A 6069-nucleotide genomic window follows, 5' to 3' on the forward strand; every position below is an offset into this window, starting at 1 on the left:
TACCCAAATAATAGGCTAATACATCAAATTTAAAGATGAAGGAAATCTTCAAATAAGTCAGTGAGAGAAACATCAAAATTAAAGATGAGGCTGTGAAATGGGTAAGTGGCCTATCAAAATGGTCACTCTGTTTATTGACTAATCTAAACATTAAGTTAGGCCGTTTGTCTCTGCTAGTTTGATAGGCTATTTCATTTTTATTTTCTTTTTCTTTTTTTTGCTGCTTTATATGCTTAAAACTATACTTAATTGTTCACATGATATGCATCCTATCTAATTTCCTCTTTGGGGCTGCTTTGCTGTTTTCCATCAAATCCCTTTAACTATTGCTTCTTCCATCTTTACTTCACCAGGTATACCCCTAAAAAAAGAAGAATCTAAGATCATTATATTTTTCACCAGAAAATATACTTTCAATGTACCCTACATTTAGACATTTTTTTTGGTGTTGCAAAAATTGCTCCAAGCACACATTGTCCCAATATAGTTGACAATGCAGTGCAACTACTGCAAAGAATTTCCTTTCAATCTTGTTGTCCATATACAATAAAGAGTTCATATTAAGAGTTTTAGCTTTCAATCTAATCTCTCTATTTTGATTGACAATGGATCTTCCTTGGTAATGGGCTCATTTGAAAATGCAACATAAAATCTCAAGTTTATGTATGGGTCTATTCACTGTGTATTTGTATATGGGTTTATATATTAATATATATATATATATATATAAATAGCCAGTGAATAGACCCATCCATTTACAAGATGATGCCATTATATATATATATATATATATATAAACTTAAGATTTTATACTACTTCGAATGAGCCCATAACCAAAGATGATTCATCTGCACATTGCATGTCAATCAAAATAGAGATTAGATTGAAAGCAAAATCTAAATATGAACCTTTTTTTGCAGGTAGACAACAAGGTTAAAATGAGATTCTTTGTAGTAGCTGCATTGTGCAAACATTGTCAACTCTATTGGGACAATGTGCCCTTGGGACAATTGTTACAACACCAAAAAAAAAAATGTCTAAATGCAAGGTGAGGTTTTTAACATTGAAAATATATTTTCCGATGAAAAATATAATGATTTTAGATTCTTTTTTTTTTAGGGGTATACTTGGAGTAGTGAAGATGGAAGAGGCAATAGCCGAAGGGATTTCATGGAAAACAAAGCAGCCCAAAGGAGCAATTCAAATGGCCTAACTTCATGTTTAGATTGGTTAGTAAACAGAGTGACCATTTTGATGGGTCAGTGACCCATCTCTCAGCTTTATCTTTCATTTTGATGTTTCCTTTTTGAAGATTTTCCTAATCTTTAAATTTGATGTACTAGCCTATTATCAATATTGTGGGTGTTCTTGTTCCAGTAAACTTGAAGGTCAGTTTTTTTGTTCTAGGCTTTTTTTTTTTTTTGATAAGTAATAAAATATATTGATATCAAAAAGGAAACGCCCTAGTACATAGGGAGTGAACAAAGGGAGAACAAATCAAAAACAAAAATTGCAAGAATCTAGGAAAACAAAAAAAAGAAGGGAAAGATTTGTTTTGCAAAGCAAACAACCAATCCAACAAAGTTCTAAAAAAGAAAAGCTTGAGGTCCGGAATAGATCTCTCAATATCTTCAAAACAACGACTATTTCTCTCCCTCCAAAGACACCAAATTAAACCATGAGGAACGATGGACCATATATAACCATTTCACTGACGACCAAAGCTGCCTTGCCAACACCCTAACAGCCCCAAAACAGTATGTGGCATAACCCAAGATACTCCAAATAAACTCAAAACCATAGACCATAGATCCCTAGCAACGGGACAATGAAGGAAGAGATGGTCAACAAATTCACCATTACTCTTGCACGTGTAGCACCAATCCAAAATCCACACCTTTCTTTTTCGCAAATTATCAATCGTCAAGCATTTCCCTAAGGCAGTAGACCATACAAAGAAAGTTACTCTAGAGGGGATCTTCTGCTTCCAAATACTTCTCCAAGGAAAACCGAAGATAGAAGGACCAGCTAAAATTCTATAATAATCTTTCACCAAGAACCCCTTAGCTTTGCTAAGAATCCAACACATCTTATCCTCACCAAACCCTCTTATAGAAGAACCATATATAGTTTCCATGAAGCCTGACAAAGCCTCTAATTCCCGAACATGCACACCCCTAAAGATGAAGGTCTATTTCTTTTCCTCTCCCTATTCCAGCTTTCTATTATCAATTTGTTTTCTTCATACTATTTCACAATTTGATAAAAAAAAAAATATATATATATATATATATATAACATTGAAAAGGTAATACATTTGATATTATAAAAAGGACAATTTTTGGGAGATTACAATTCCCCAAAAATAGTTCCTTAGTTCCACTGTTCCTTAGTTACTAGTTTGTATCTTTCTTTTTTCTCTTTTTTGTGAAAGAAAAAAACTAAAAGAAGAAAGATACGACCATTAATATCGTTCACTCTTTTGAGTAATTAGACAGATGGCTGAATTTTAAGAAGATACCTAATATCTAAATGTTTCCCTATGATCTTGAATGGAACATAATTATCTAGAAGGATGTAAATTGGATTGAGAAAAAAAATTATGATCCGGATCACACCTAAATCAAGCACAGGCCACATAAAACTATGAACATAGCTCAGAAATATTAAACAGACCCAGTACCATCTTTTTTGCAGTGAATCCAAATTATAAATAAATAAATAAATAAAAAGTGATAATACTAAGTGAGTCCAAAAAAAAAAAGGTGATAATACCTGGGGAATGTTGTTTTAATTCCAAAAGATCGCCCAGCTAAATCAAGCTTCCAACAAAGATATTGTTTGTAAATACTTACTTTTTCATCTCTTCAAATTGTTGCGGTTTGCAGCTCCTGTAAAAGTTGCAACCCAATGTAAGCTAATCTTAAATATGATTTTTTTTCCAAGCTAATCTAAGATGAAAAACAATAGATTTTTTAGCTAATAGGAATTTATAAGTATCCCAAATAGTTTTCTTCCATTTTATTAGTTACATAGCTATATGTCATATTGGTAGCTAGTATATATATATATATATATATATATATAAAATAAAAGTTTAGATGTAACAGATCTCCATCCTTGTTTCTCTCTCACTCTCTCATGGTCTTTAGTAAATTGGTTTAATGATATTCACTATTTTATTACCCATTTGAAGTGGGCATTAAATGGTTTACCATTGAATAACTTTTAAATAATTGACTTTACTCAATAACACTAACCCTTCAAAATAACCACAATACTACATGAATGACTAAAATGATTCAAATACCTTTGGTATGTCTAATATGATCAAAATATCCTCAAAACCTCTAAAATTACCAAAATACCCCAAAAAACATGCAAAATACATTGAAAAGTTCAAAAAGATTGAGACATCTCTAAAACCATTAAAAAGACAAAAATACACATAAAATTCCTAAAAGTCTCATCTTTCTTTTCCCTTTCTTATTCTCCTTCTATTTTTCTGCTTGCTAGATTGGAGTCTGTGTGCTCTAAGAATTAACCTATTTTCAGTTGACATTCATCCTGGAAAATAATTATATATTTTTGTGTAAAATGTAAGAATTTTTGGGCCATAGCAATTTATGGAAACAAGCCATTATTGATGATGATGTGGGTGAGAGTGACCCTAGATTGATGATTATACATATATATTTTTAATGTCCATCTGAATTGAAAGAAACATTTTAGGAGGTGAAAAACTAATAAAGGTGACATCTTTAACATATAACTAGGCAAAATTAAAATCTGGGGAAGGATTTAGAATTAAAATCTAGAAAATATTACAATAAAGATGCAGAACCACATAAGAGAAACCAAATAAAGGTGATATTTTTAACATGAAACTGGATAAAGTTGTTAAAATGAAATACATAATCAACAAAAAAAAAAGGTACCTTGCGAACTAGATCTGCAAAGTAATAGGACGATCGTGACTGGGTTTGTAGAGGAAAAGGAAGATCCATGCGATTTGGAGAAAGAGCAGTTTCAAAAGGGAGGCGCAGAGAGTTTTTTTTAGACTTCGGCGCAGAGAGAGTTTAGAAGAGAGGAAGAAACATCATAAGATGATATGTTAAAAGGCGAGCTTAAAGGCTCCTCTATTTGTTGTGTACGGGTTAATTTAGGAAATTTATTATAATTTGAGGTTATTATATTTTTTAATCATAAAAAAAATTTAAGAGTGTGATGAGTATTATGTGTTTGAAAGAGAAATAATTTTTTCATCACATCCCTTAGGTTTTTTTTGTGATTGAAAAATGTAGTAATCTCAAATTATAATAAATGCTCTAAATTAACCCTTACCCAAAAAATAGAAGAGCACACGCGTGCTCAGAGGCTAATTTTTTGCTAATAAATTTTGTAAGGTTATATGTAATGAATAAATAAGAAAATAGGAAAATTATCTTATGAGAGATTCTCATAAAACCTCTCTCCTACATTATGTGTGGGTTTCCTATACTGTCGTTACATGTCTCCCACAAACCCACCTAAAATGTTTTTCCTTTTGATATGTTTGTAGTCATTTTGTTTGGAATTTTTTTTTTAAAGCTTCATAAAATTTATTTGTTACTAAAATTTTGATCCGCCTTATATTTTTCTTTTTCACAATCTCCCTACTAAAATGTTTGGATAATCAAATTTAATGGTTACTAAAATATACTCAAAATTATCTATATCACTCTTAGCTAACTTGCACTATCAAATGACAAAAAATAAAAAAATAAATAGGGAATAATATAAAAAATAAAAAATGAAGAATATAATGCAACATAAAAAATGAAAAGAATTCTAAAATGAAAGAAAGAAAATAATCAAACAAAATGGTATATGCCATTCAGTTAGTAAAATGTAAACAAAATGATTTCAAAAATTTGTTTGTGCCCTCTACTAAGTCCACAATCAAAAGGTAGTTTCTCAATAAAACGAATAAATGGTAAAAAAAAGTCAGCTACTTACAATACATAATATTTACTTTAAAAAAAATACATCTCTCTTAGATCAAAAGCCAGGGCAGTCAATTGTTCTCCCATCTTGCTAATATCCTCATGTTCTTTGCACATGTACATAACATCTGCAAGAAAAAAAAATGGTAAGACCTGGGCTCCACACAAAGCATAAAATGGTGTTGTAGAATAGAGGCCAAAGATGCAAATGTTCAATCCGAAATAAAACCAAATAAATTGTGCAAGCAAAGGAATGATCAAGTGGCACAACCATCCATTGAGTTCCATTGATTTTCTTATGAAATCAAAGAATTAATGGGATTTTGAGGAATGCTCTGCATATTGGGTTCCACAGTTTGCTAACAGCACCACACGTGGTCTTGCCTAGCTTGCAATTGAGATTAAATCCATTTAAATTTTTGTTCAAAAAAATTCTAAAATAAATTTATTACAACATAAATAAAAAAGAAACCCTACTCACCATATATTCTGTATGACAATGGTTGCAACCCGAGGCATTAAAAATTGGATAACAATGAATGGAACTCAAGAGAAGACACGTTGAGAGCAAAAACAGATACAATATTTTAAAGCATCAATTGAATGTAAGAAATAGAAAACTAAAAAACATGATAAGTAAAAGAAGAATATTTTCTTATATAGTTATCCGGATAATCTTGGAAGTCAAGTAATGAAGTCTTTTGTTATTCCAATGCAGTAATATTCTATTCGGTTTTTTTTTTTTTTTTTTTTATATATATATATATATCCAGAAGAAGAAGAATAAGAAAAGGAAGGAGGATATAACATGAAACTTAAATAAAATAAAATAAAAACTGGATAAGCAAAAGAAGTTAAAGAGAAGTTAAAATTTTTAAATTTGATAGTAAAGCAGTTTCTTAGGAGTAAAACATGGGAGAGTGGAATTCAAACAATTTGTTAGGAGTAAAATGTGGGAGTAGAATTCAAACGTGTTAAGGTTTTTTTTTTTTTTTTTCAAAATAGAAACGTGGTAGATAATTTTTTTGATACAACGTGACTTTTTTCATTAGGTTTTTTGTATTCAATTTTTATCAATTTAAGA

General features: G+C 30.4%; 1 long non-coding RNA gene across 2 annotated transcripts; it reads right to left on the reverse strand.

Annotated features, from left to right (window-relative positions):
- On the reverse strand, window positions 1–4127 carry LOC126691899 (uncharacterized). 2 transcript variants are annotated; one of them, XR_007644864.1, is made up of 3 exons: window positions 3939–4127; window positions 2776–2891; window positions 1–361 (listed from the first exon to the last, which is right to left on the reverse strand). It is a non-coding gene; the product is annotated as an uncharacterized LOC126691899 (long non-coding RNA). The 2 variants fall into 2 exon arrangements; XR_007644863.1 differs by lacking the exon at window positions 1–361 and having other exon boundaries at window positions 2615–2891.
- Between the last annotated feature and the right edge of the window lie 1942 nt (window positions 4128–6069).

Source organism: Quercus robur, chromosome 7 (assembly GCF_932294415.1).
Source record: "Quercus robur chromosome 7, dhQueRobu3.1, whole genome shotgun sequence".
Lineage (NCBI taxonomy): Eukaryota > Viridiplantae > Streptophyta > Magnoliopsida > Fagales > Fagaceae > Quercus > Quercus robur.